The 18,928-nt window shown below is 42.9% G+C and overlaps 1 protein-coding gene across 10 annotated transcripts in view; it reads left to right on the plus strand.

Annotated features, from left to right (window-relative positions):
- The window catches only part of LNX1 (ligand of numb-protein X 1), a 202,764-nt gene that overhangs the window by 98,335 nt on the left and 85,501 nt on the right, over positions 1-18,928 (plus strand). Inside the window, exons 2-3 of one of the 10 annotated variants that reach the window (XM_074040020.1) lie at positions 13,388-13,413; positions 14,346-14,451. The exons of 8 other annotated variants lie outside the window; for them this stretch is intronic. The gene's annotated coding sequence lies outside the window, so the exon portion shown is untranslated. The remainder of the gene's footprint in view (positions 1-13,387; positions 13,414-14,345; positions 14,452-18,928) is intronic. One more of the 10 variants, XM_074040019.1, reaches the window with a different exon arrangement.

Here is an 18,928-nt window from a genome sequence, read left to right on the forward strand (position 1 = left end):
TCTAGGAGTTGACAGTCTGATTAAGAAGCTGAAATTTATACACATAAGAGATATAAGGAATGATTCAAGGCAGATGGAAATAAGTCATTTATAAGTAGAGTAGGTAGTAAATTGAGAGGAGGGAGAGATTGTCTACACTGGTGAAATTGATCAGGGAAAGCTTCCAGAGGAGTTGGGGGTTTAAGCTGGATCTTGAAGTGCTTAGAGGAATGAGGTAGAAACGGGTAGAAAGAGGAAGTATTTCAGGGATGGTAAGTGGCACAAGCAAAAAGGTTAGGAGCTAGCTGTGATTGTCACCAAAGCTTGAAAAACTATCATTTGGAACAGTAAATAGGCTGCTGGGCCAGTTTAGCACCCTTAGGAGCAGGAATGATGGGTGATGGCTGCATGTCCAAGATGGAGGGCTTCTCTTTCCTACTCTGGGTCATAGGATCCCAAAAGCAGGCAGAGCTCGGGGGATCTGCTGGGCTTCCTCCACCCTTTATCTTAGCTTTGGACTCCTGGCACTAGGGGAAGCTTGCCCTGTATTCCTTGTGCTTCCAGATGCACAGACCCTCCTGGATTTTCCTTTCTCTCTAACACCAATGCACTCTTGTCTTCCTGAGTTCATGCCTAGCTCAGACACTGGAACTAATCCAGTACATGGATTCAAATTTAGCATGTGGCCCAGGTTTCTCAAAGTCAAATGCCTACAGGAGCAAAGCAGGAATTTAGTTGTTGTTTTTTTTTTGTTGTTGCTGTCGTTTTGAGACAGAATCTCACTCTGTTGCCCAGGCTGGAGTGCAGTGGCACAATTTCAGCTAGCTGCAACCTCCGCCTCCCGGGTTCAAGTGATTCTCCTGCCTCAGCCTCCTGAGTAGCTGGGATTACAGGTGCCCGCCACCACGCCTGCCTAATTTTTGTATTTTTAATAGAGATGGGGTTTCACTATATTGGCCGGGCTGGTCTTGAATTCCTGACCTTGTGATCTACCCACCTTGGCCTCCCAAAGTGCTGGGATTACAAGTGTGAGCCACCGTGCCCAGCCAGGAATTATTTTAAAATGTGCATCATTCAGGCATAACACAAAAGGAGGTGGTGAGGCCTCTGGCCAACTGCAGAATGAATATATAATGCCCAAAAGCATTCAAATTCAATTTAAAACAAAACAAAAACCCTGTGTCCAATTTAGCAGATCACTTAGGCATGCCTGGTTTGGCCTTGAGGGCCAATAGTTTATAACAACTTGGCCAAACCGATTCGGAATGTTGGGCCAAACACTTATTGACTCCAATGGGAAAGACACCAGTTTCAGAAGGATGAAGAGCAGACCCAGAACTGACAAATGAGACACTGAGTTTTACTGGGGACTTACATATAGGGGAGAGTCCAGTGGCAGCGGGCTGGACAGGAGAACCCCTTTGCGTGTAGTCCAATGGCAAGAGCTGGACAGAACTGCAAACGCTTGCAAAGACATGCATTTTATATTCACTTAGGACCCTCTCCCTAACAATCTCCACCTAGCAACCTTAACCCAAAACAAAGGACGTCATACAGCCCATGTTTCCTGGGATGGGCTAGGGGCTAAGCTGTTTCTCATAGATAAGGAATGACCCTCTGGGTTGGCCATTCCCGGATTCCTTAGCTTGAAACTCCGAACCACATGCAGGTGTGTCTGCTATACAGGGTCAGTCTCAAGGTAAGCTTAAGTTATTGCTATCAGGTGTGTTTATACCAGGGCCTTTCCTTCTTTAAATATGTCTATTGTCACCTGATGCCTTGAGCTAAAGGACAGTGAATTTGACAGAAGAACCCTAAAACCAGAGTATTTGGTGTGGAATCCCAATCCATAGATCAGGGCGCGGAGAATCTAGGACAGCCCTCAGGTCTACAAAGAGCAGGCCCTAAGGATGAATGACAGCGCTTTCCTTCCCCACATTCCCTCACTCGCAGACCTCCATGACCATTCTTTTTGAATTTCCTAGACCCCAAAGGGAATCTGGGGAAATAACTTTCAGCATCATGGGCATGAACATAGAAACAGCCTTCTCATCTTTCTGGGTCTATATTTACAGCCCTACACATGGAGAGACTTGTAGATGAAAACCTTAGAACCGTGTAGGTTCTGAGGATCACCCACTTCAGAAGTAGGGACAGAGTTTGTTTTCAAAATGAAGATTTGGAGGGCTCTAAATCAAACCTACTAAAATTACCATCTTTGGGAGTGGGGCCCATACATTTTCATGCTTAAGCCTTCCAGGTGATTCTCATGCGGCCTCCCCATTTTCATGCTTGACAAGCTCCCCAGGGGATCCGTATGGGCACTACAGTTTAAGAACTCTTCACTCCAGCTGCAAAGCCAATTTACCTTGACTTCCCCTGTTGAAAATTATCACTCCTCTCTGTGTCCCCACTCAGTGCTATATGCATTAGGAACTTTTACCCTGTGAGTTCTGTGAGTTCTGAGGAGATTTGGGGATGCAGTAATGTTCATATGCCCAGCTTCTGCACAGCTTGGGGCAGAATTAAGTTAAACCAAATTAAGTGAATTTGCCTCATATCTTGGCCAACTCCTAAATGTTTCAATCTGTGATAAAGAAGACCCTGGTTGGTTTCTTTGGAAGGGAATATTGACCTTGCTCATAATGATACAAGCTAGGCTCGTCACTGGGATTGTCATTGAGCTGGTTGGTCATCACCTGTGGCTTTTGTAACATTTCTTTAAATATTTAAGTCTTTTTTTTTTTTTTTTTAAGATGGAGTCTCGCTCAGTTGCCCAGGCTGGAATACAGTGGCATCATCTCGGCTCACTGCAACCTCCACCTCCCAGGTTCAAGCAATTCTCTTGTCTCAGCCTCCCGAGTAGCTGGGACTGCAGGCACCTGCTACTACGTCGGGCTAATTTTTGTATTTTAGTAGAGATGGGGTTTCACCATATTGGTCAGGCGGGTCGCGAACTCCTGACCTCAGGTAATCTACCCACCTCAGCCTCCCAAAGTGCTGGGATTACAGGCATGAGCCACTGTGCCCAGCCTAAATTTTTAAGTTTAACAAAAATCCAAGAAAAAAACTTAGAATTTGGTGGAGTGGTGCTAGTACTCGTGGTGCATTTGGTTCTCCACACACCAAACCTTCATGAGCTAGTTACAGAAAAGTAGAGTTTTTTCGTCTCCTTCCCACTTTAAAAACTTTTAGTTCCTATCATCCTTGAAAATTTTTCTCATGTTTATGCCATATTCTGATGGTATGACCTGCTCTTGCCTGTGGTACAAAGTCTGAGTGAGCTTGGAGCAGATGCACAGTTAGTTTGGGACTCGCTTTTCAAAGTACCTGCCCTTCGTTTTAGGAACACAGTGATCAACAAAACAGCTAGGCTTGGTTGCTGGAGGATGACAGGTCCTGGAAACTAGTGCCACTAGCTGTGCGACTGACTTCCCAAGAAGCCAGGAAATGCTGTGCTCTTTCTAGTTTGAGTCAAATATTTTTGGTTTGTAAGTGGAATCACTAGGAACAATATTCATGCTAGAATCTAGAGAGAAAATTATACTTTATTTTCTTATCCCTATAGTAGTAGTACTAAGTAGGGATAGCTTATTTCCACTGGAGTTTTGTACTCCAGAGATTAAAATGAGCAATTCCAATTTTGAAACCCAAATCATCTAAGGCTATGGAAGTGTTACCGGTAGCAAATCTGTAGCAACCTCAATTCTTAACACCTCAGAAGAAATAATTTTTAACCAAGGGGCATAAGGCAGGGTGAGAGGCCAAGGTAAGTTTTAGAGCAGAAGTGAAAAGTATATTAAAAAGCTTTAGAGCAGGAACAAAAGGAAGTACACTTAGAAGAGGGCCAAACGGGTGACTTGAGATCAGCTGGGTGGTTTGACCTTTGACTTGGGGTTTCATATATTGGCATGCTTCCAGGGGGGTTGCATCCTTTCTCCCCTGATTCTTCCCTTGGAGTGGGCTGTCTGCATGCACAGTGGCCTTCAGGCACTTGGGGGATGAGCATGCGCATTGTGTTTACTGAAGTTGTGTGTGTGCTCACTTGACGGGTTTTTCTCCTTGTCAGTTGAGGATTCATACACCAGTTAAACGCTGCCATTTTGCCTCTTAGTGTGCATGCTTGAGTCTACTCCCCCAACTCCCCTGTGACCATCACCTGATGGTTGCCTGACATTCCTGATTGTGGGGAGGGTGGCCTTCCCTGCTCATGACTGCGTAAGTACCTACTGTAACAGAAGGATGAGGTCTCCCGGAGAAACTGCCAAGAGCAGTAAGAGTTATGGGCAGCCTTATGTATGCCCTTCCAGCAAAATGTGGTAGGCCCCAGGAGTCAGAACCACAGAACACACCAAGCTCTTAGAACCAAGGATTCCAACCACCAACCACCTCCTAGGTTAACTGACTTAAACCTAACCTGCAACATACACCTCTGACAAACTGCACAGACTTCATGCAACAAGAACATTCATTTTTGGGCTCACAGGCCCAAAGAGAGTTTTGAATCAAACCCAGCTGGGCGTTCCAGGCTTTTAAGTGGGGAGGTTGCTTGCTTCCATTTTCTTTATCTATTTCCATTTACCCATTACACCCTGGTCTGGCTTTTCAGTATCCCCTTCTCTACGTCAAAGCTGTGTGGCAAGACCATCCTTAGTAGCTCCTTTTCCTGCCTGCTGACTTCAGTCAGACCTGGGCCAGGTATTGGGCCATGAACTCCATGACCTGGATAAGTATCTTTTTTAGAAAGTTTTGTACTAATGGAGATTCACACAGGAAGGTCCAGATGATTGTGGCTGGATTCTTTCTGGGGTGAATGAGTCGGGGGTGAGTGGAATACAGTGGATTGCCTTAGATTCCATTTCCTCCCCACTTCATTTTCACTGTGTTAGGCATTCCCAACACTTTCAAAGTTCAAACCAACAGGGTGAGCTTTATGGATTTGCCAGCAAATGTTTTCCAAATTGAGTCTCCAAGAATTTGTTTCTTTCTCATTGAAATTGAAAAGGGGAAAAAAAAATGTTGCTGATCTCTGGATTTGTCTTGTCCTGTGTTTTGAGCATCTGAAGTAGAATTTGGACGAGGACCTGGAAGGAAGGAGGCAGAGTTTATAGAGGAAATGGGGTAAGGTAGAGAAATCATATTCAAAAGGAACAAGATCCAGTCTTGGGGCAAAGCCAGGGCCCATTTGGGCTCAATGACTGTCGAAGCATTTCAGTTCAGCACATGTTTAACAGGGCATTTTTCCTTGAATTTTTAGACTTGTGTATTTTGAAGGAAATTGAAGCTGCATGGCCCTCATTCATTTACACTGAACTCACCAAAATCTTGTTTTGTAATGATTCTTTGATGTCCAAAGAGCATTGTAATCCTGTTTCATGGTCTTATTTTTTCCCCCCTTTGAGTATTAGCAAATTCTTTTTTGCCAGCAGTAAAGTCACTCCAGTTCCAAACTGTTCACTCCCTGGTCCAAAGTGTTCTCCTTCTAGGGAGGTCACCCTACACCAAACCCAGCAGTTTCAAGACGCCACTCTGATGCTTGGCAAATTGTGCTTGTCTTTCTAGTTCCATGACTATGTCAGGTGGATAAGAGGCAACGTTGGGATGTCCGTAAGAATCTCACTGACTCCTTCATGCTTGGTTGACTTATTTTCTTCATTTTAACTTATAATGGAAAACTACAAACAATACAAAAGGAGAGAAAAGGTTATAATGAAACTCCATGTGCCCTATACCCATCTTCAGCAATTATGAGTTCAAGGCCATCTCATCTATATCTCCTTTAACTGTTTCGAAGCAAATCACAGATGACATGTCATTTCATCTGCAAACATTTCGGCACCTATCTCTAAAGATAGATTCTTAAGAAATGGGACCACCATACTAATATCACACGAAAAACAACCATAATTCCTTAATAACAAATATCTGGTTTGTTTGAATCATGAGCTAAATACAATCTACACATTGCAATTAGTCACCACATCTCTTAAGTTTCTTTCCTCCTCCTCCTCGTCTTCTCTGTTCTTCATCCTCTGCTGATACAAAGGAGTTCTTGAGGTAAATTCTGAGGAATATAGCTTTGGCAAATTCCAAATATTGGGCTAGTAACTGAAAAAGAGAAAAATAAAACAGTGATTTTAATTTACTGTCCAAGTTGAAAGAAATGTAAAAAAGCAAAGGTCCAAAACATTGAGCATTGAAGTCTATGAATGTAACTACAGTTTTACTCAGGATGAGTGTCTTTCATGACCTTGTTGCCCAGAAGCTTTAAGGGGAGGACTTTTTTTGTTTATTTTTACTTTAGGTTTAGGGGGTACTTGTCAAGGTTTGTTACATAGGTAAAAACATGTCACGGGGTTTGTACATATTATTTCATCATGTAGGTATTAAGCCCAGTACCCAGTAGTTATCCTTTCTGTTCCTCTCCTTCCTACTACCCTGCACCTTCAAGTAGACTCCAGTGTCAGTCATTTCCTTCTTTGTGTTCAGAAGTTCTTACCATTCAGCTCCCACTTAGATATGCAGCATTTGGTTTTCTGTTCCTGTGTTAGTTTGCTAAGGATAATAGCCTCCAGCTCCATCCATGTTCCTGCAAAAGACATGATCTTGTTCATTTTTATGGCTGTATAGTATTCTTTGGTATATCTGTGCCACATTTCATTACCCAGTCTGTCATTTATGGACATTTAGTTTGATTCCATATCTTTGCTATTGTGAATAGTGCTGCAATGAACATTTGTGTGCATATGTCTTTATAGTACAATGAATTATATTCCTCTGGGTTTATACCCAGTAATGGGATTGCTGGGTGGGATGGTAGTTCTTCTTTTAGCTCTTTGAGGAATTGCCATACTGCTTTCCAGAATGGTTGACTTAATTTACACTTCTGCCAACAGAGTATAAGTGTTCTAATGGGACAGCTTTAAGAGAATGGAAAAATATCTCCATAGGGCAATAATCTCACAGCTTCTTGATCACAGACCTCTTTCAATCAATAAATTTCTCCATTGCCTGTCATTTGTATAGTTATCTATATAAAATTATACACATATACTACTATATTAATATGTCCATGATAAAACAGGCACAAAAACATTGTTAAAGAATAAAAAATATATACCTAAGAGTTCTATGACAATCTGCCCACTTTCAGGGCTCACTGGTAAAACAACTTCTTCAAAGTCAAAGGAAGAAAGTTGCTCACTGCCAGTCTGTGGGGTTGGTCTTGGAAGGAATGGGGCAGGAAATGGTCTACTTCTACAGGCCAAATAAAACTTGGCAGGCCAAGGAAGCAGACATCGTTTTTCTCATAGTCATACTTCCCCCGACCTTTTTTTTTTTTTTTAAACCATCACTCCTTCTGTGTGCCCATGTGGCCCCAATCCCTTCCAGCCTTCTCCGAGGCCCACCACCCCCAACCACACCTACTTTCATTAACACCAAGAGTGGAATTGGAGGATCCAGGTTTGTGAAACTTGAAATGTTCAGAATTTCAAACATTCCTCTTTTTAAAAAGGAAGATAAAATTGTGAATTCACAGCTGGTAGGTCCCCGTCAGGTTCTTGGAAAGGCACATGCATACCAGGAACCTCGAACCATCTTCATCAGCCTCACAGTCATCTTCCCTCCCACGGGAGCTCTGAGGTACCAAATTCACCTTCCTTTCTTTCTGACTCCCTCTTTCCTATTCTCCTATATTTTCCTGTAGAGCCAGCTCTGGGAATTCTGGTGCCCTTCTAAGCCCATTTCTTCCATGTTTAACTCTTGCATACCCAGAGCTGGAGCTGTCTTCCTTGTTGCCCCATGAGCCAAGAATGTACCTGTGAACCCTTCCCCATTTCATCCTTCATTAGCAGCTCTACCCAGAACAGTAAGAGAGGAAGAGGCCAGGGACCCCAGAAACAAGTCCACTTGTCATCCCAAGGATGGTCATCCAGCGGCTCTCAGCCGAAGGTGAGATGACCTAGTGATTCAAGGCACATGCTCTGGAGTCAGACTGACCCCAGTTCCTGTATAGTCTCTGCCAGCTGGGCAACCTTGGGTGAGTTACTTAGCTTCTCTGAGCTTTTCTCACCTATAAATGGGAATAACACTTACCTCACAGGCTGTCATGAGATTATGTAAAGCATTTAATATAGTGCCTGGTACATAAGAAACCCTTAAATTGTGGATTTTATCATGAGTAATGGAGGGAGTTAGAATATATTTCATCGATTCTAAGACATACTTCTTAATGTCTCCTGAAAGCAGATTCCATCTTGGAATTGACAACACTGTGCAAAGATAATTGGCAGTGTCTATCTTTCTTGGTTATCTATAAAAATAATGGTGCGCCTTACAATAGATGTAGTCTTCGATTTGATGTAATTTGGTAACAACTAATTTTATCCCCAGTGAGCACAGGTGGACTGAGATCAAGAAACTGGAGTTGCTGCAACCATACAGTCTCTTCTTCTCTCTCACTGAAGAGGCAGGGAAATGGCTGACTTGAACTGAGAAAGGGGTAACTAGCTTAGGGGAAAGTCCATGGAGAGAGGCCTGAGCTACTTATCAGTGGCTGAGGCCTCACCTCCCATGCAGCTCTGCCTCCCCAAGTGGGTCAGTCTTTACCACATCTGCCAGTCTCTTGACTCTGCCCCCAGCTCCCTCCCCAGCTGTCATTCCTCAGCTATTTAGCTCCTTGCTGCCCTCACACTGCAGCTCCTCTTTCCTATTTTCCTCCTTCCCCGCTTTGAAGAGGAAGACTGATCCAGCTTGTTGCCTGGCTAGTGGTGTCTGTGGCCCAGAACCATAAATTTTTGAGAGCTGAAGGAGAGCTTGGAGATGATTTAGTCTAATCCCCCTATTTTATAGATGAAGAAAGTAAGGCCTAATAATTTGCCCAAATGACTCAGCCCTGCCAGTAGCAAACTATGTGACCTTGAACAAGTTATGACATTTTTTTTGGAAACAATATTAAAGCATTCATCGTTTTATGAAATGTGTCCTCAGGAAGCAATAAAATTGGAGCTAATGGTTAAAATTTTAAACTACCAGCTCTAGGCAGAGCAATGACATAGAGGTGACACAGTGTGGCAAGTGACCCTGCAGAGCACCCATCATGAATGGAGCATCCTCTGATGGAGTCTGACCACCTGGGCCTGCTCAGAATGGTAACATGGGACTTCCTCGACCAATTTTGAACATGTGCAGCCTGGGGCCATTTGACAGCAATAAGGCTTTATGTTTGAATATGCTATTCCAAGGATTTTTATCTAATTCTAAGAGTTTCCTATACAAAGGATGGCAGCAGGGAGGCAGGGCAGAGTTCAGTCATGAAACATTAACAAACTTTAGCTTGTATTGATTAAAAATGTGGCCTCTGGCTAGGTGCGGTGGCTCATGCCTGTAATCTCAGTACTTTGGGAGGCCGAAGTGGGTGGTTCACTTGAGGTCAGGAGTTTGAGACCAGCCTGGCCAACATGGTGAAACCCTGTCTCTACTAAAAATACAAACATTAGCTGGGCATGGTGTCGTGCACTGTACTCCCAGCTACTCTGGAGGCAGAGGCGGGAGAATTGCTTGAACCTGGGAGGCAGAGGTTGTAGTGAGCCAAGATAGCACCATTGTACTCCAGCCTGAGCGACAGAGTAGACCCTGTCTCAAAAAAAAGAAAAAAAGAAATGTGACATCTGAAGTCATTCAAATCTGAGTACAAATCCTGGCTTATCACTGACTAGCTATGTAACCTCAGCTAAGCTTCAAGCCTCTTATACTTAAATCAGGTTTTAATGATAGCACCTATCTCCTGCGGGTAAGAATTAAATGCAATATACAGGAAGCATTAGATGCCTGGAACATTTTAAGTGCATTATAAACATCAGAGATGAGAAATTAATGGTGATGAGAAATAAATGATCTCCTAGGAACCTTGCAGCAAATGCAGTGGCTCCCCATCTCATTGATGAGAAAACTCTGATTTGTTGAGGCTGAGGAAACTTCCCTAGGTAATCCAGCCAGCCTGGAACACAGGCATCCTGATTCCAGGACTGCATCGCTATTGTGTTGTCATGGAGACAGATTTGCTTAGATGTGTTAGGTTGTTTCACACCTTTATAATTCACTGGGGCCAGGTTGGGGGGCTGAGATGGATTCTGAAACAGAAAAGTAATTGCTTTATAGATTAAACTTTTCTGGGTAATGTTTGGGAAGTTTCTCTGGCCAGTTAAAATTATGCTGAAGATGACAGTTCCTGGTTTGTACAATTATTTTCCCACTGAAGTAGGCATAAGAGAGCAGACTACAGGAGTTCCCAAAGTCATTATTTAAAGTGATTAGTCAGAAATATTTTTGGCTGCATGAGCTAATTGGTGAAAGATTACAAAGGATCAAAGGGATCTTTTGCAAACACATCTGGAGTAATCCTTCCCTGTTAGATGCTGGTGCAGTCTTTAGTAGAAAGAAGCATCTGGGCACCACTCCCTCCGCCTTCCTGTGATACAAACCCTGCATAGGTCTGAGGTGTCATCGGGGACGTGCTGGTCGAGTGCATTATGATCACAAGCATTATGATCCAGAGTTAGAGCTTGGCCCTGCCACTTGCTGTCTGCGTGTCTTTGGGCAATTGCCTTAACTTCTCTGTGTTATGATAATCATTGCATCAACCTCATGGAGCTACTGTGAGGACTAACAGGCTCTATCATGCACATGCAGCCCCAGTACAATGCCTGGCACATGGGCATTATCGATCAGTGTTAGCTACTTACGTGTCCATCTCTGCTACTGTACAAGCCAGCTTCCTTTCTTCACTCCCTGCACATTTTTCTCTTTAGAAAAGATACTCGCATGGTACTGGGCAGCAGTGCTGGTGTCTTATCACTCCAGGTCTTCCCGGAAGTACCCACCTTTTGGCCTCCTTGGGTTCTACTCAGATGGCAGCTGAACCTCATCAGGAAACTAATTCCTTTAACATCACAAAAGAAATCAGCACCTCTTGGGCCTGGCATGGTGGCTCACATCTGTAATCCCAGCACTTTGGGAGGCCGAGGTGGGTGGATCACCTGAAGGCAGTAGTTTGAGACTAGCCTGGCCAACACAGTGAAACCCTGTCTCTACTAAAAATACAGAAAATTAACCAGGCGTGGTGGCATGCGCCTGTAGTCCCAGCTACTCGGGAGGCTGAGGCACAAAAATCACTTGACTTGTCACTTCACTTGACTACTGGAAGGCAAAGGCTGCAGTGAGCCGAGATGGCACGACTGCACTCCAGCCTGGGCAACAGAGTGAGACTGTCTCAAAAATGAAAAAGAGAGAGAGAGAGAAATCAGCACCTCTCAGGTGCTTACTAATCTCCACGTACTGCTCTCAAACACCTATATAGTCTATTTCAGAGACTTTAAAAGCCCAATGACAGCTAGGCAGGTGTGGTGTCTAGGGTTCAAAAATAGGACAGCGAAGGTGAAAAAGACTAAGATAAAGTGTTCCATATAACTCAGGCATTTTTTCTTCAGTTACAAAAGACCCAGAGATGAGGTCAATGTGTGTTTGGTTTTTTCTCTTTGTTTATTGTGGTAGTGTTTTTATTTTTTGTTTGTTTGTTTTTGTTTTTTAATCCCCCATTCAGTTGCTTAGTGTCATCTAAAGAAAGCATCAGGGAGATTTTTTTTTTCTTTCCCAGTTTCTTTGGACATGAGCTGCTCTCCTCTTTCTTGGCATGGTTGACAGGGTTGAATTGAGGCATATGGATCTCAAAGGAGCCCAGTGATGTGATTCTCCGTCAAATTCTTAACATTTGTTTACCATTTAGCAAAGGCAGGGAATTTCTATTAATAAAAATACTGGTTTACAGGAACAGATTTGCCTTGTCCAGTGGAAGTAAATTAATGTTCTGGAAAAAAAAAAAAAAAAATTGAGCAAGACATTTCCTGCTTCTTGGAAGTTCTTCTCTGTTCAGCATTTTCTTTATATAAGTGTGATTTTTTTTTCTTATTTTCCAAGCTAGGTAGCCTCCTGGTAGATGAATTAAGAGTTTACACTTAGGTAGCAAAAAGAAAACATTCATTCCTGGGAAGAGTATAATTGAATAACAAATACTTGTCAAATGCCTATGACGTATCAGGCATGTTCTAGGCTGTGGGGATTCTGCAGTAAACTTATATTCCAGTGAGAGGGCGGTAAATAAGCACACACATCATACATCAGATGGAAATAAGTGGCATGAAATAAATAAAGCAGGTAAGGAGATACTGTTCTACATAAGCAGGCCTTGCCAAGAAAGCAGCGGAACCCAGAAAGAAGTGAGGGAGGGAGCCATGAAGGCAACTGACCTTCGGATAACAGTGGCAGACAGGACAGGTGTGGTGGCTCATTTCTGTAATTCTGACACTTGCGGGGGGCTGAGGCAGAAGAATTGCTTGAGCTCAGGAGTTTGAGACAAGCCTGGGCAACATAGTGAGACCCTCATCTCTATTAAAAAAAAAAAAAAAGTAGCAGACAGGACAATCGGACTCCAAATCCACACCTATGAAGTGCTAACGATTCCTGCAGCACAGGATTCCTGAGTAGCGGGTGAGAACCACCTAAGAGGAGCTGACACCTGGGTGGGCTCATGACCATCAGTTCCCTCTACTTCCACTTGCTTTCCCCTGATTTATTCCTGATGGGAGAGGGGGGTTCTTACCTGGTCAAACATCACTCTGGACCATGTGCTCCGAATATAGATTTAAAAGCAATTGCAAATGCCAATGGCCTTCTCCACCTCGCCCCATATTCTTACTCAATGTCAATTCATGTTGCATTTTCTCATTCCGAAATTGTGTTGCCTTATAAATTACTCCAGCCTGTTCGTGTCTTTGTCATGGATATTCTCTAATTGCAGATGTACCCATGTCTAACCTACTTTTTTTCCCTCCTCTTGCCTCTGTCCTCTGTGGCATTCCCCACCTCAGTGTCATCCGTAAATTTTGTGACACTTGCTCATAAGTCATCAGCCAGGGTACTGAATTAGATCAATGTGATGGCGGATTGTTAGGACACTCTCTGAAACACCTTCCCATGGCTGGGCTTAACACCCCTTTAGTTTGTGATTTCTGATCATTTTCAGCTTTCTTTGGACTAATAGTGAACATAAAATCCCAAGACACTGGGTATTTAGCTCAATCCACCCCTTACCCCATCCCTTTATGTTCTTAACTACAACAACAGTATTACAACCTTTAAGATAATCTCATGAACTTGTCCGTGATCATTTAAATGCAAACTGTCCTTTGTTTATTTATCCCTGGTTTTCTGGACCCTCAATTTTACTTTCCTAATAGTTATTCCCAATTTTTCAAGCTGAAAATTGCATATCTCATACATGAATTTTTCACTACCCTTTCCTTCTGTTTTCTCTCTGCATCACTATCACATGTTGTTGGCCTTGTTCCAGTCTTCTGACATCCCCCTGAGTGCAAGGTAATTTTTCAGAAATAATGATTCATTTTTACTGCACCATTGTTCAGTAAGCATGTTAGTCAAATTCTATTCCCCAGGGCCTTGTGTCATCTGGAGCAGCTGATTTATGCATGCTCATGTTTGCCAAATATTCCTTCATCTATTTTTTGTCCAAGCTTATCTGTGTGGGGTTTATATAATTCTCCAAATTTCACTTATTATAAAGCTATCTGAAAGTAGTTTAGCATTGCAGGGTTTTAACATTTTTATTTCAGTGTTTGCCTCTTTTACTTGTAAATCTGTGTTCCTTCAAGCTTCTTGGCCTACTTTTTTTTTATGACTCAGATTGAGCTTACAGATTTTTAAGTGATTGCTAAGTGTTAAGTCGTTCTGTTTCGGCTCATGTGTATTTTTTTCTGCTGAGCTTAATTGAAACAGTTCGTTTTCTTGGCCTTGTATTGTTCTTGTCTCAAATCAGAACTATTCAGTGATCCTAAGAATTTGACACACAACTGAATAGATCCCTGCTTTTTCCATTTGATATAAGTGGTTAGAATCTACACTAAAAGAATCATAAACTCTAAATCTCTTTTAGAAAAAATAAATATATGAAATGTGCTGATTAAATCAGCTTCTTAGAAACTACCAAGTGTGTCATCTTCCAAAAGCATGGAACTTTCCACTATGTGAATAGTTTGGCACTAATTGTTCACACTTTTCCTTAGAGAAATAATTTTTTTCAGCCCAACCTCTTTTTTTTGACATGACCGTGCCAAGTCAGTGTGGTTTTAGAGAGCCATTTGCTGAAGTTGATTCAGTTGCTAATGGTATCCTAACTTGGTTGTTACCTCCACCCACTCACTAGAGAATCCTGAAATCACAGAATGCATTCCTGCCATTTCTTTCTTTTGTTTTTGTTTTTTTTTTTGTTTTTTTGTTTTTTTGTTTTTTAGATAGAGTCTTGCTGTGTCACCCATGCTGGAGTGCAGTGGCGCGGTCTCAGCTCACTACAATCTCCACCGCCCAGGTTCAAGGGATTCTTCTGCCTCAGCCTCCCAGGTAACTGGGATTACAGTCAAGTGCCACCATACCTGACTAATTTTTGTATTTTTAGAAGAGACGGGGTTTCATCATGTTGGCAAGGCTAGTCTTGAGCTCCTGACCTCAAGTGATCTGCCCGTCTCAGCCTTGCAAAGTGCTGGGATTATAGGTGTCAGCCACCATTCCCAGCCCTCCTGCCATTTATTTTTAGAATCGAATCCAGTGCCCTTATTTTACTAAAGACAGATGTTTGACCCCAATAAGTAAGGATACTTAAATCAGCACTGTGTCAATGTCTACAGAGTCTGTAGCTCTATTTATAATAATAGCAGGGCTTTTTTTTTTTTTGAGACGGAGCTTTGTTTATTGCCCAGGCTGGAGTGCAGTGGTACAATCTTGGCTCACTGCAACGTCCACCTCCTGAGTTCAAGCAATTCTTCTGCCTCAGCCTCCCAGGTAGCTGGGATTACAGGCATCTATCACCATGCCCAGCTAATTTTTTGTATTTTTAGTAGAGACGGGGTTTCACCATGTCAGCCAGGCTAATAACACTTATTTTTAACAAGCTTTTTTACAAGGTGGCATGGCACTTGGCTTTGAGGTTGAGTTGGAGCACACTCAAGTAAAGCCTCACTATCTTTTCTTGGGGGGCAGGGACATGGTCTCACTCTGTCACCCAGGCTGGAGTGCAGTGGTGGAGTGCAGTGGACTCAACCACTCGGGCTCAAGCCATCCTTTCTCCTAAACCTCCCGAGTTGCTGGGACTACAGGTGCATGCCCCCATGCCCAGCTAATTTTTGTATTTTTTGTAGAGACAGGGTTTTGCCATGTTACCTAGGCTGGTCTTGAACTCCTGAGCTCAAGTAATCTGCCAGCCTCAGACTCGCAAAGTGCTGGGATTACAGGTGTGAGCCACCATGCCGGCCCTCGTTGTCATTTGGAGTTGTTACCAAGAATGGGGTAGTTGCTATGCCATTTTATGTTATTCAGATAGCACTGGATTTGGTATTGATTAGTAGCCTGAGCAAAAACAACTGGAGCAACTGAAAATACTGAGTTTCCAATTCTAACCACATGGCCAAGTCAACATTTGCCATGGATGCCCCATGCAAGGATAGTAGAAATCCTAATTGCAGCTGGTTACAGAGAAGGAACAGCCTCACTGGGGTCGGCTCCCTCAGCAGATTACAAGAAGCCATTGTCCCTGTCCTCCAAAAGCTGACTTTGAAAATATGAAGCAAGCAATATCTTTGATAGTGTGCGTTTTGGGTAACAGCAGTCCTGGTATTTAGAGACTTGTGTATACATACATGTTAAGGAGATCATTTTAAGGAGATCAGAGCAGGCAGTAAACAAGTTAAAACAAAAACATTTTCTGCAACTGAATATTCATATGAATCATATGCTCACATTATCCTAGAGAAATTTCAAAGCTCAAATCTTTTCAAAGTCCTAAAATTCTTACACAAACAGTCATTTAAAGGAGAAACTAAAAAAAATTAGCTGGGCATGGTGGCACATGCCTGTAGTCCCGGCTACTGGGAAGGCTGAGGTGGGAGGATTGCTTGAGCCCTGGGAGGTTGAGGCTGCATTGAGACGAGATTACACCACTGCACTCCAAGCTGGACGACAGAGTGAGACCCTGTCTCAAAAAATAAACTAATATAAAAAAGAGAAACTAAAGGACATCTGAGCATTTTATCAGTCCAAACATAACTCAGTAGGTAAATATCTGTATACTTCACTATTCTTTTTATAAGTGAGAAGATCTGGACCCTGGACCCTGGCCTCGAGCATCCCTCAGCTCCATTTGGCAGGGGACCCATGTGGCCCCTTTGGTGCCAGAAAGAGCCCTTGACTGGTATGGTTGCCGTAAAGCACACTGAGCTCCTTTTATTGTAGCAGGGTGATTACACAGCTGATCTGATTTTATCCAGAAAATTTAACCTAAAGGAAAAAACAAAAACAAACCTTTAAAACACATTCAGCCCTTGGAACTGACTTCAATTTCAGTGGGACCAAGTTGATTTAGTCTTCTTTCTGGATCCCCTTCAACTCGTCAGATCTCCTGGACTTGGCCAGGGAAGACTGTCTGTGCATGACTGTTAATAGGCCATTCAGCTTGTTCCCTCTGATTACTTCCAGAAGTTACAGAACATGTTGTCCCTATTGAGGGTCTTCGGTTACCTTTTATTTTTTTCTCCCCAAAAGCGCTCTTGTTCCAGCATGTTCATGTTTAGCCTTTCCTGGCCATGAAAATAATGAGACTGGACACTAATGGCTGCTGCATTTCAAATTTTTGTGCAGCATCCCCAGTGACCTAAACACCTGTGAGTTTGAAGGCTCTTTCAATCACAGCTTTTGAATAACAGATGAATCAAGTGAGACTCAGGCTACATGGGGAAGAGTTTTTAACCAAATTCATGCCATGATACTAGGTTTAAGCAATCTAACAGAGCAAGTGGATTGACTCTGACTTTTTCAAATGTAGGGCTTCTTCAGATTAATTGTACCTGAAGTGCAACGGAGTGGTTTTTCAATGATGAACCCTCATGCATTCAAAAAAGCAGGGGTCCTAGTCTCATGCCCTCTTCGTGTTATACGCCTGCCTCCTCCACTAATTTTCCTTGGATTTAGTGGGAGCCCCAAATGCAGCAAGACTTCACAGGGAAAGCGGTTCTAGGTAGTAGAAGACCCTGCTGCCAGAAGGCATTTTTCTATGGCTGCTGATCCTGGCTCTTAACCTGAAAGAAGAGGGTCTTGCCCAACTGTTCTGTAGGCAGTCTAATGGAAAGGGGTGTAGATAAAACCTGGATGCCATGGTGTCCCATCCACAGGAGCAATCCACATGCCCATCCTTCAAGCCATGTGTGTTTCATGTGCTCCTTTCCTCTGGATTCTGTGCTTGGGAGTGAGTTTGTGATTTTTTTTGTTTTGTTTTGTTTTAATGAGACATATCTAGCCAATGGTTGGCTGAAACCAATTGCTATGTAAATTTCATCACATACTTTATGTCCACTAATCTTTGGTATTCAGAATGAGAGAGAATAATTAGAAAAGCAATTATTGACAGTAGCCAAGGCTCTCTCCCCCAGCCTTGGGATATTCCAGTCTCAGAGAGGTACAGATGCGACTCACTCAGGTCACTGACCTCCCCACACCGTCTCCTGAAAGGAAGCAAACTAGCTGGACCAGAGTGTGTTTCATGAGGAAGGAGTGCTGCTCACTGAAAGCTGTTCTTTTCTTGTCAGTGACAAACACATTCTCTTCCTTGACTGTGTTACAGGGTGTGGTTTGGGTAGGCTCCTGTGGAACTCAGGGCACAGCCTAATGACAAATGGGGAAATGGTACAAAGAAGGTGCCCAGGGCTGTCTACCTGTTTGGGGCCCCTGGCAGTACTGAGTCTCACAAGCCTGGCATGAGAGCCCCGTGTTTGATGCAAAGTCACACTAAAGTAAGTGGAGAGATGGAGAGAATGAGAAAATACTAAAGGAACATAAAAAATGAGCACTTTCTGATCCTTTGAAACTACTCATTGTGTATTGCTATAAAAGGAATAAAGCTAATCAATGTTTTCCAAAGAACCTGCATCTGGCCACCTGTTGGTGGAAGAAACCCAATAGCCTTCCTCCCTTCTCCACTCATGAACTAGATTAGACAGAGGGAAGACTAGAACTTGACTCTCAGACAAAACATTGTCAATTAAGAAAGGGTGGACCCAAGGCTATTGTGCACATAGGACTTCAAGGGTGTTGTTTACCAGTTCAAAGCATTTACAGGAATGCTTTTAATTCCTTTATGACTTGTTTGGTGTTTGACTCCATGAGAAGCGTCAGATGTTCATGCAAGTTAGCTGCCTTTTTTGTTTATTAATACATGCGCTTTTATTATATGTCTTAAGGCAAATTAACTTTGACAGGAAAATTAGTACTCATACCATCCCCACTACCACTCTAAAATGCAAAGAAAACAAACCTAGAGGTGAGCCTTCTCACCTAATGCCATGCCTAGTGGCTCAGGTTATAAAAAAGCAGTGAACAAAAAGGTAAATTTTCCTAAGTAATTAGAAATCATCACTGTTAACACCAAGTCAGAGATATTTGGATTTTGCTAAAAACAGAAAATAAAGTCCTGGGGTTGGAGCAGAAATTCTACATCTATGCTAAAATATTTATATCATAGTGTAATAAATGCAATCTGCCATGTCTTTTGTGTTATTTAAATAATAACACAAGATGCATCATTAGGTGTAGAATTGAGAAGAGGAAGAGAACCCAACTAATTATAGAAAAGCAAAGGAGTGGTTTGTCAAGAACATTTTCTGCTTCTTTTTTTTTTTTTTTTTTTTTTTTTTTGAGACGGAGTCTTGCTCTGTCGCCCAGGCTGGAGTGCAGTGGCGCCATCTCGGCTCACTGCAAGCTCCGCCTCCCGGGTTCCCGCCATTCTCCTGCCTCAGCCTCCTGAGTAGCTGGGACTACAGGCGCCCGCCACCGC

Source organism: Macaca fascicularis, chromosome 5 (assembly GCF_037993035.2).
Source record: "Macaca fascicularis isolate 582-1 chromosome 5, T2T-MFA8v1.1".
NCBI lineage: Eukaryota > Metazoa > Chordata > Mammalia > Primates > Cercopithecidae > Macaca > Macaca fascicularis.